Source organism: Stenella coeruleoalba (genome assembly GCF_951394435.1).
Source record: "Stenella coeruleoalba genome assembly, chromosome: 15".
NCBI lineage: Eukaryota > Metazoa > Chordata > Mammalia > Artiodactyla > Delphinidae > Stenella > Stenella coeruleoalba.
The window spans coordinates 5342084-5354199 of NC_137161.1; positions in this window are offsets into that span (position 1 = coordinate 5342084).

Sequence of the window (12116 nt, forward strand, 5' to 3'; positions counted from 1 at the left end):
AGCACTCGTAGTGCAAGTCTATTTTTGCTTCAATATGTATTTAAATATATATATTAAATACATATATATCCCCATGTGTGCAAATATGCATAGAAATGAGATTGGAAGAAAATGCATCAGAATGTTAGAAGTAGTGTTTGTTTCTGGGCAGTAAGATTCTGGATTCTTTCCACTTTCTTTCTCCTTATAATTTTCTGTTTTCTCTATTTTTTGCCATGAGCATGTATTGCTTTTATAATTGGGGGCGGGTGGAGATGCAAAAACCGATTTAGCTCTTTTCATTTGGAAAAATGTACAACTTGCTTTCTGTACTTCAAGATGAATCGTGGGCACCTCTCTAGACCTACAGATAGGAATCAAAGCCTTCTCTGTGATCGCTGCCCTTGTTCTAGAGTATGGAGGGAGCACACTTATTCAACCATTCCCCCAGTGACAGTCAAGGGTAGGGGGTGTCACCCCTGTGATCACCTCACGGCACACGGCAAAGCTGATGGCGTGCCACTCCCACGCTTACATTATGCTGTAAGGACCATCTTGCTGCCAGCCTCCCTCTGGACACTTGGCTTCCTCACTGCCTTTGAAGAAGCAAATGGCCATGAGTCCTACAGCCACAAGGGAATCAATTCCACCAATAGCCTGAGGGAGTGCAGAAGCTGATTCCTTTCCAGCCTCACACCCTGATTTCAGGTGAGACCACCACCCCAGTTAGTACCTTGATCTCAGCCAGGTGAGACCCTGAAGCAGAGGCCAGCTAAGCCATGCCTGGTGTCCTGACCCACAGCAACTGTGAGATGATGAATGTGGATTGTTTTTTTAAGTATAGTTGATTTACAATATTATATTAAGTTTCAGGTGTACAGCATTGTGATTCAGTATTTTTACAGATTATACTCCATTAAAAGTTATTACAAGCTAATGGCTGTCATTCCCTGTACTCTACAATATATCCTTGTTAGTTATCTATTTTATACATTACAGAGTGAACGTGGATTGTTTTACACTGTGACGTTTATGCAGTAATAGAGAACTAAAACATCCTCGGTAATTCATTCACCCAACTCAGCTTTGCTAGGTAGGGGTGTCTGATTTAGGAAATAAAATACACGATGCCCAGTCATGTTTGGATTTCAGTGGAACAATGAAGAATTTTGTAGTATAAATATGTCCTCTGTAATATGTGGAGCATATTTATACTAATAAATTATTTATTGTTGAACGGAAATGTGAATTGACTGGATGTCCTTTCTTTTATCTGGTGCCCCTACCGCGGACGTCATCGGTAGAGAGCTGGGCATATACCCGTACCTTCTGCTGGAAAGGCCTGCACAGCAAACCCAGGGACACCCTGCGAACAACCCTACAAGACCAGATAGGTGAAGACAAGGGCCTAACCCCAAGTTCCTCTTTCGTAACCCCAGATGTTCAGCACCATATCTCTGGCCCTAAATTGAAGCGCCCTGCCCTGCATTTCAGCTCTCCTGGGTCAGAACACACCCAGGACCCACCTCCAGGACTCCTGGCCCCAACAGCAAGGGCTGGTCCCTTCACACGCGATGCTCTCCCGTCCAGTGGAGACAGCCCACCCTCCGCATAGCATAGCCCAGGGCCTGCGACTCTTGGCACCAAGCTACAAAGGTAAGTAAGATGTAGTCTCATCCCTCAAGTGGGTCACAGCCTAAAAGCCAGAGAGAAAGAGAGAAAAAAAGGGGGGAGGGAGGAGGAAAGGAAGGAGGGAGGGAGGGAGGGAGGGAGGAAAGAGATTCATACGTGCAAAACTGTCCATAGATGCATTATTCATTATGGCCAAATACTGGAAACAGCTCCCGCGTGCCTCACAGAAGGGATAAACACACATCCGAGGGCTACTCAGCAACAGGAGAACAAACCGTCGACACAAGACAAGGGCGATGTTTCAATCATCATGTGGAGTGAAGACGCCAGATACACAGAAAAGAACATCTTGTATGATCCGTGCACATGAAGCTCCAGAACCATCAGCTTAATCTATGTGTTAGAAACAGGCTGGGGGCCCCCTTGGATGGGAGGCAGGGACGCGAACGGGCACGTGGTTTCCGAGCTGCTGCTCTCGTCCTGCATCTCTATCTGGATGTTAGTTGCAAGGGCGTGTCCGCCATGAAAATTCACCCATCTGGTCACACAGGATTTGTGCACTTTGCTGTATGTATATTATACGTCAGTAAATAATCTCATTGTACAAAAGAGGTAGGTTGATAGGCAGGTGAATGGAGCTGGGGTCTATCCACACGACGGAATACTACGCAAAGATAAAAAGCAATGAACTATTGCTACACACTGCGACATGCCCAAATCTCAGGCTAATTATGTTGAGTGAAAAAAGCTAGACCCAAAAAAGCACATACTGTATGATTCCATTTATATAAAACTCTAGAAAATGCAAAGTAATCTATGGTGATAGAAGCAGATCAGTGGCTGCTTTGTGGGAGGGGGCGAGAGAGATGGCCGGGGGCACAGGGAAACTTCTGGGTAGTGACAGAGATGTTCCGTATCACGATTGCGAGGATGGTTTCGTGGGCGTGTCCCTAGGTCAAGACTGGTCAACTCGCACATTTCAAATACGTGTCGTTCATTGTTTGTCAACAATGCCTCAATAAAGTTATTGTTTCAAATAGAGGTAAAACCCCAGGATGTGCCAATAGATGGCACGTGGGGGGCAAGGGACAGAAGGGAGGTGTCGGAGGGACCCCAGACTCATGGATGAAGGAATGCGGGAGAGATGGTGCGCCCCCCAGGACAGAGAGTTTTCTGGCCCCAAATGTCAATAGCGACAACACTGTTAGATCCCAGCCTAGAGGTAGACCTCCAGGGGTTGAAATTCTGGATCTGCCGCTGTGGGGTGAGAAGATGCAGCAGAGGGAGACCTAGGCCAGCTCACGCCTCCCTTGGGAAGCTCACAAACGAGGAACAGAGAGCACCAGCCCCCCCCACCCCAAAAAGAACAGGCACATTGTCACATGCCCTGAACGCGTGTGTCTGACGGTCGAGTTTGTCAGGAGGATGTGTAAAATGATACACAGGGGTCTAAAAATAAATAAATAACTGGAGAGGCCCGAATTAGCCGTCTGATGGTTTTAGCATGGAGATTTGGTACAGCTCGCTCCAAGCATCCTGGTTTCCCTGGATACGTTGGCCACGCATTAGCTGTCTCAGGCCAAAAATAAAAGAATTGCAAGAAAGAAGCCACGGGACATTGTCGCTGCCACCGCTGCTGTCAGGATCGCTCGTCATTTTAAAAACCAGACACCCCAGGCTCCTGGGACAGACGAGTGCCTCACTCTCTCTTCATCCTGACGGCAGGACAGTGCAGTGCCTGACGAGGTGGACCCTGGAGCCAGACTGGTCTGAATTCAAATCCTGACCCTAGGACAGCTTGTAAACGTATCATTTGACCTCCCCCAGCCTCTGAGAAGTTGCCTTCTTTGTTCAGCAAAAGGGAAGATGTTCCCACCTCATAAGGCGGTCCGGGGTGTTGGCACAGAGTGAGGCCCTAAATCTAGAAGCCACTTTCATCACTTCCAGAATAGCTGGCACAGGCGGCCAGCGTGCAGCACGCGGAGAGGGGGCACCATTAGATGAGGCGCATCCCTGAGCCGGCATCCCCCCGTGCCCACCCTGGCTGGAGCCCAGGGAGATGGCCCTCAGACAGGCCTGCCCCGCCCCCTGCCCCAGGGCTCAGTCTCTCCCTGGGGAGCTGGTCCTGGTCTTGCCGCGGCGTTCTGGTTCGCTATGCACTCTCTGTGCCGTATCGACAGCAAAAAAGAGGAGTGGTAATTAACGGGCAGCACCTAAAGCAGTGCTGTCGGCCCTGGCTGCCCATCAGAACCTTCTGCGAGCTCTTAAACATCCCCAGGGCTTCCCTGGGGGCGCAGTGGTTGAGAGTCCGCCTGCCGACGCAGGGGACGCGGGTTCGTGCCCCGGTCTGGGAGGATCCCACATGCCGCGGAGCGGCTGGGCCCGTGAGCCATGGCCGCTGAGACTGCGTGTCCGGAGCCTGTGCTCCGCGACGGGAGAGGCCACAACAGTGAGAGGCCCGCGTACCGCAAAACAAACAAACAAAAAACATCCCTATGCCCAGGCTACTCCCTGGACCACTCGGGATCTGAGGCTGGGCCCTGGGCCTCAGCGTTATTAAAGCTCCCCCAGTGTTCAGTGGAAGTTGAGACCCAATGTCTAGACCAGGGGTCGGCAAACTTTTCTCTTAAAGGGCCAGAGAGTAAACATATTCGGTCGTGCAGGCCCTGAGGTTTGTCGCAACTGCTTACCCCTGTCCTTGTAGCAGGAAAACTGCCACAGATGACTTGTAAAACGATGGGCATGTCTGTGTTCCAATAAAACTTTATCGATGGACACAGAGGCTTGAATTTCATAGAGTTTTCATGTGTCATAGGATATTTCTCTTTTTGTCTTTTAGCCTTTTAAAAATGTAAATACCACGCGCAGCTCAGATGCAGGCGGCAGGCTGGATGTGGCCACGGGCTGTGTAGTTTGCGCCCCTGGTCTAGAGGAACCACAGTGAATTTTTAACTCGCGTTGTTTTACTGAGCATCTACGATGCGCCAGGCACTGGCGTACACAGCCAGACTCTGGGATACAGCGAGAAACACAACAAAGTCTCTTATTTACAAATCAGGGGCACAGAGGGGACCACATTTCCACCTCTTAACACCCCCAGGAGGGGAGGCCCCGCAGCTGCCAATAGAAGCCTGAGTCTAGACCAGAACTCGGATTCTGTGAATTGACACCGGAAGCTGACCCCCTCCTCCTCAGTGAGGGGCCCGTGTGCCCCCTGACCCCTGTGTGCCCCCTGACCCCTGTGCAGGGTGCCAGGAAGGGCCACACAGGAATGCGGTCCACTCCTTCCCTCCAGGGGAGGGGAACCAGCACTGAATCTCAGCCTCACACCTCTCTATCCCAGGGAATCATTTTTATTTTCCCACCCATTTTACAGATGAGCTAACTGAGCCCAGAGAGGTGAAGCAATTTGCCCCAGGACCTTAGCTGGGCGGGTCTGGCTCTCAGGAAACCAGCCCCACGGAGGGGGTTGAGGTGATCCAGTTTCAGACAAGTGAAGCTGTGATGAGACCCAGGCACCCAGCAAGTTGCCCCCACCCTAGGGCTGGACTGACCACTTCAACGCCCCCCTCATGGCTTCCCCCAGCCTGGTGTTTCCCCAGAGCCCACCATGGTGCTCTGAATAAGAATAAAGATTCTTATTTATTTCCAGCATGCGGACATTTCACCCAGTTGTGCACGTATATCGATATTTTCTTAAGGGTTTTTGTTTCTTTTTTAAACTGAAAATGTAAGCTCTCTCCTTCCACATTTATCCGCACAGTCTCCACCCCGCAGGCGCTCCTTTAGGACAAACATACTTGCTTCTCCCCTCCCTCTGAGTTCCTCTTCGATGGGTCAATTTCAGCATCTCTAAACCTACCCTCAGGCACTTGGATCCTGAAATTGCACTAGCCTGAAGCCAGGGAATGGGATTTTTCCAAGCTCACCTCATCCCAGCTTCTCCATAACTTGCCAGGGTGGGTCCTTGCAATATCCCGTGCTCCTGATGAGGCCAAGAAAGGTGGGAAAGGTGTTTCTGGGCTGATGGGTGGCAGAGCCTCGTGGATCCACCCAGACCTGGGTACTTGGGTGGGGTGACCTGGAGAGGTGGGCTCCCCCATGGGCAGAACTCATGGGCTAGTATACTTTTTTAAAGGGCATTGAGGAGACCACCATAGGTCAGCAAATTTTATTGTTTATTTATTTATTTGGGTGCAGGATCTTAGTTCCCCGACCAGGGATCAAACCCATACCCCTGCAGTGGTGGTGCAGAGTCTTAACCAATGGACCGCCAGGGAAGTCCCTGGTTAGTAATTTTTAAATTGCCAACAAAGAACGTTTTGCAAGTTACTTTCTGCGGTCAACGTCATCTCATCGGAGGAAGAACTCTTTAATATCAACAAAATGGAAAGCAGCCTATCTCTGCAGAAAGTTCACACATCCCCCTGTTGGTCTCATTTCACAGTGGCCTGATGGAAAGGTCATCCCAGACCAGAAGCAGTCCCTAGCCCTGAGAGGGACAGTCACTGGACACGTTCATTTCTCTGAGCCTCAGTTCTGTCATCTGCAAAATGGAGATAAAAATAACCGCCGCCCAGGGCTGTTCTGCAAGCTGGCAGACTCATCCCTAACAGCGCCCTGCACCTTGCGCTGTGCTGCCCGCGGGAAACGGCTGGAAGGCTGTAGAAAGGAGCTGCAGGCAGCTCTTCACACAGGGCTCGGCTCAGAGCCAGGCTCGTCAGTGGCCGCTACCCTGGCTGGGGCTGCAGCGTCGTGGGTGTCACTATTACTGCTGGAGTTGTTGTTGCTGCCTTCATATCCTTCCCCCGAGCCCCATCCTATCTTCTGATTCCAAATCTGAGTCCTTCCCTTAATCAGATCCCGTGTCTGTAAAATGGGGACCCTACGGAGGCCCACGTCGCAGAATTCTTGTAAGGATCTCGTGAAATAATGCAGGTAGAGACCTGAGAACGGTGCTTAGCACGTGGCAGGAACTCAGACTAAATTCACTGTCATTATTGCTGTGGCTGTAAGCCAGCCCGCCCAACTGCGGACCCCATGCTCTTTCCACGACGCCATCTGCCCTTCTCTCTCCCTCCCTCCCGAGTCCATTTGATTAAAGATGTCAGGACCCACAGGCCAGAGTGCCAGGCTGTCCTTGGCCGTGAATGCAGGAGCACTGAGGGGCCCTGCAGGTAGACGCAGTGTGGTTTCTACACTGACCAACTGAGACCTTCCCCAGAAGGAACCAGACCCTCCAGGAAAAGGAAGCCTGGGCCACCTGTCCTTGCAGAACCCAAAAAAGTCCCCCAAATGTCAAACCAAGAAAGCAGTTTGGCTGTTGGATGGCTCCTGAACTAACAGGTGAGGCTGGTCCTGCCGGAGGGGCCCACGCGGCCCTGCTGACCTCGGATAGGTGTTTCCCATCCCCCCAGTCAGGCTGCCTCGGTCACTTTGAACCCTGATACCTCACAAAAGCAGTCAAAGCACACGGCACCCTAAACGGGGCACCTGATGACCCACCCCACAGGAGAACGCAGCAGGCTCGGACATCTCCGAGGCCAGTTTGCCTCCTGGGGAGAAGGCCCGAGTTCATCTGACACATGTTCATTCAGCAGCTCTGCTGAGCTCTGTGCCGGGCAGGAAGCTGGGGTCATGCAGCAAACAAGCCAGACGGGCCCCTGTCTTTGCAGCGCTTATAGCTGGTGAGGCAAAGACATGAACAGCAAACAAACACACACATTCGTACTCAGGGGTTCTTGCTAGGGGCCCAAGGGAAAGAAACAGGGCGATGGGGTAGGACACAGCAGGAGGCCAGGGGGAGGCTTCCAAGAGGAGGTGACACTTGAGCTGAGCCCTGAACGACAAGACGGAACTGGCCGTGAGAAGACCATTCTCAGCAGAGGGCACAGCAAGAGCAAAGGCCCTGGGCTGGGGTGGGTCGGGAGGTGTCACGTCCAAGGTCACGCAGCTTTGGATATGGAGCAAGAAGCAGTGGGAGGAAACCAGGCAGGGCAGGTGACGGGGCAGGTCACGGGCAGCTTGAGTGCCACAGGCAGGGATGTGAAAATACAAGAGGAAGCGTCCAAAGATTGCAGCTGCCCCTGCCAGGTGGCTCTCCTCAGCCAGCGCTCCTAAGGCCCTGGCTGGCAGGAGGCCTCATCTGTCTCAGAGATTCAGCCTGAGGTGGGAGAAATGTGATCTTCTCATCCAGGGGCAACACGTTTGCAATCGGATTGCTTTGTCAGCCTTTGGGTGAGGAGAAAAGGGGTAAGAGTTGAAATCTGGTCCAGGATGGGCATTTGTGGTTTTGCCTGTTTCCCTGACAACATCTGCTCCCAGAGGCACGAGCAGAGTCAGGGGACTCAGATGTCCTTTCTGATCGCTGGACCACAGGCTGCATGAGGTCAGAGACTGCGTCTGTTCTGCTCCAAACCAAATCAGCAGGGGCCTGAACGTGGATGAACACATGAGATGAAGGAACAGGGAAATTCTGGTAGGTGTTTTGGCTGTACCTGAGTTCTTCGAAGCAAACTTACAGAGGCTTTCCTAGGGAGCAATCAACACGCCGTGGATTCGAGAACACCTTTTCCAGGAAAGGGAGCCCTGAATGATACATGCCCATCCACTGCAACTTATGTTCCGTTTCAGAAACCGAGGACTGGACCTCCTGGAGAACAGGGTGGTACCGGGTTGAACGGCAGCCCCCAAATTCGTGTTCACCTGGAGCCTCAGAATGTGACCATATTTGGAAATAAGGCTGTTTCAGATCTCATGAGCTAAGATGAGGTCCTACTAGATTAGGGTGGGCCCCAAATCCAACGACAGGTGTCCTTATAAGGACAGAAGAGATTGGCGTGACATCTATAAACCAAGGATGCCAAGGGTTGCCGGCAGCCACCGGCAGCTGGAAGAGAGGCCCCTCAGAGCCCCTAGAAGGATCCAACACTACCGACACCCTGATTTTGGACTCCTGGCCTCCAAAACCGTGAGAAAATAAATCTCGGTTGTTTGCAGCCCCAAGAAGACAAGGACCCTTTCGCATCTCCCTTACCGTGGCCCACAGCGGCTGATGACTGGGGAGCCGTGTGGTCCAGACATTGGAAAAACAGCATTCCAGACCTTCCACATTCAGTTCCTGGGGCTGCCCAAACCAATTATCACAAACTTGGTAGCTTCAAACAACAGAAATTCTTACTCTCACAGTTCTGGAGGCCAGGAGTCTGCAATCAGTATCACGGGGCCGAAATCAAAGTGTCTCAGGGCCACGCTCCCTCCAGAGCCTCCCGGCGAATGCATTCCTGCCTCTTCCAGCGTCTGGTGGCTGTCTCTGTGCCATGGCTTGTGTCCGAATCACTCCGATCTCTGCCTCTGAGGTCACATACCTTCTCTGTGTGTATCAACTCTCCCTCTGCCTCTTGTGATACCTGTGATTGCCTTGGGCCCACCTGAATAACCCCGGCTAACTGCCCCATCTCAAGATCCTTACTTTCATCACATCTGCAAAGAGTGGATGGTCAAGTGACATGATTTTCAACAAGGTACATGGCTGGCTTTCCTAATCAAATGACCGTCCTGGAATCCCCCCCAGTCACATTCTAGAACAGATCTGTGAGAGGCCCTGCCTCAAAGGCCCAGAAAAGGAAGCGATGCGCAGGCTCTGGCAAAGGTCCCCTCGGAATAAAGGTCACTTCCATTTTCCATCAGCAGACCCGACAGGCAGGCTGTGGTGATGCTCTCAGGCCAGGCTGCAAAAGCGGGGAGTGGGGAAAATGAGGCAAGCTCGGCCTGAGGTCCTCACCCCCAGGACACAGCACCTGCTCAGCTCTCACCCCGTAGGGTCTGATCGATTGGTTTATCAGGAACAGCCAGAAATCCAGATTTGTTAAGGTGAAATTTCCTCATTAAGTAAGCAACTAATTTAAAAAATTTAAAGTGCTCTGTAGATCAAGCAAGACACATCCAGTGGGTGGCCAGTTCCCAATGCCTGCTGTTGACTGGGGTCTATCAGAACCCAGCCAGCGTTTAGGAAGGTCTTCTCTGGAGCAGTATGGGAGGAGGGTCCACAGCTGAGGCTCTGGGGACAGATGGACTCGGGTCCAAATCCATCCTTCACCAGCTGTGGAACCACAGGCAAGCTACAACTTCCAAGCCTCAGTGTTCCTATCCGTAAAATGGGGTGATAAAATCAACCTGCCCGGAATGGGGACTGACATGTACATACTACTATATATAAAATAGATAACTAATAAGGAACTACTATATAGCACAGGAAACTCTACTCAGTACTCTGTAATGGCCTATATGGGGAAAGAGTCTAAAAACAGAGTTGATATATGTATATGTATAACTGATTCACTTTGCTGTACAGCAGAAACTAACACAACATTGTAAATCAACTATACTCCAATAAAAATTTTTTTAATTTAAAATATAAAAATTAAAAAAAATAAAATCAACCTCCCTGGGAAGTTCACATTGAGATGCTCCAGGCCCCCAGCACAGGGCCTCCCATAGTGAATGTGCTATAAGGACTGGGCGTTATTATCATTGTTGTGTTTCTGAGATGCATCCTTTTGCATATTTTAATCATTCATACATTTGGCTGCAACCTACAATCACTGTGTACATTTAACATCTGTTCTGCCCCCTCTTCTCTCTTCCAAAGATGTTCTTAAATAGATTGTGTGACTTTAAAAAGATCGGATACCTTCCTGCTCAAGGTGTGGAAACTGAAGTGCACGATGATCACGTCGGGAGAGATCAAAGATTCGAGACCCAGCTGGGGAGAGAAGTGTCCAGGAGGAAGCTGCGGCTCTCCCTGCTCTGCGGTCTGTCCTGTTCAGAGTTTCATCACTCACTTAGATGAAGTCCATGCTTGTGAAATTTGCAAGTGACCCCAAGGGGGAGGGGGAGCTCCAGGGCTGGTGTGTGAAAGTCCAGGGTTCGCCAGCGGTCAGGAAGGAACAGCAAGTGTGAGTCGCGGCACTTGGCTTCCTTAGGTCAGTTCCAAGGGTCAAGAGTGACATCACCAGCATAGCTGCAATGAAAACAGTGGCGATGGTGAGTGTCGGCGAGGCTGTGGAACACCAGCAAGGCTCACGTGACTGCTGGCAGCAGTGCACGCTGGTACCACCGCCTCTGGAGACTCTGGAAATATCCGCTAAAGCCAAACACAGGCCGACCTCTGCCCCAAAGCCCCACCCCTGGCAGTGACCCCAGGATAACGAGTGCACATGCACGGCGAGCACGCCGAGATGGTTCCAGAATGCCCGCGGCAGCCCTGCCTGCGACGGCCAACAGCTGCAAACAACCAAAATGAACCGGAGGACCCACAGGAGAATCACGGTGCGCCAGGACTGCTGCAGAGCAACGCAAAGGAGCAAACCACGGGTAGAGCGACGAGGATGAGGCTCCCAGAGTTAACAGTGAGTGAAGAGGCCAGACACAAACAGCACGTACTGTAGGATCCTGTTTATATAACGTTCAAGAACAGGAGAAGCGAATCCGCGGTGAAACAAGGTAGAATGATGGCTACCTGCAACTGGGTGTGGTGGGTAGTAACCGGGAAGGGACTGGAGGGAACTTTCTAGACTGGTGGGTGGTGGTTACATAGGTGTATACAACATAAAACGTCATCCAGCTATAGATTTTGGATCTGTGCACTTTACTCTAGATATATGTTCACAAAGACAGACAAAAAGTCGAGTGCGGAGAGCGCCAGCGGCTGTAGGGCAGGTGGCAGGGTAGGATCTGTGAACCAGGACTCCCGAGGAGGTGTAGACCATGCCAGCCGGTGCCTTTCCCTGGGCCCAGCTGGAAACCCTCCTCATTCCGTCCTGGTCCAGGCAGACCTCTTCCAGCAACATGCGGATCTGGAGGACATTACAGGGCCAAAGACCACCCATGGGAGCAGGGCCCATCCATGGGGTGTGACATGGGCAGTCACATGGGACTCTGCCCTCAGAAGGGGCTCTGAACTCTGCCGTCACCACCTCGACATTCTTACTAATTTTTGAACCAGGAGCCCTACATTTTTAGCTTGCACTGGGCTCCACAAATTATGCAGCCGGTCTTGAATGGGAAGCCGTGATGTGTAGCTGGGTCCTCAATTTCTGAAGGGCTATTCTATGGAAACAGAAGCACATTTTTGGTGGCAAGAGCATGAAGTTATGCAAGTTATGGAAGTTATAGAGCAACTGGACCTCAGCTTGATGTAAGGAAGAACTTCCTGCCGGTGACAGTGCCTCCCAAAGAAAGATCAGCAGCCCGTTTGATGAGTGCCTGCTGTGTGACAAGCATCTTCCCTGCATCATCTAACGCTTCACAATAACCCTGAGAGGAGGGACGATTGTTATCCCCATTCTGCAGAGGAGGAAATGGAAGCAAGTTTTTATGGTCGAGCGTCACTCAGCTGCTTAGCAGTAAAGCTGGGATTTGAACCCAGGTTTAAATGAGTCAGAGTTGGCATCCACCACCAGAGTTTTCAGATATTCCAGTGAGGGCTGCACGTCACATCAGGG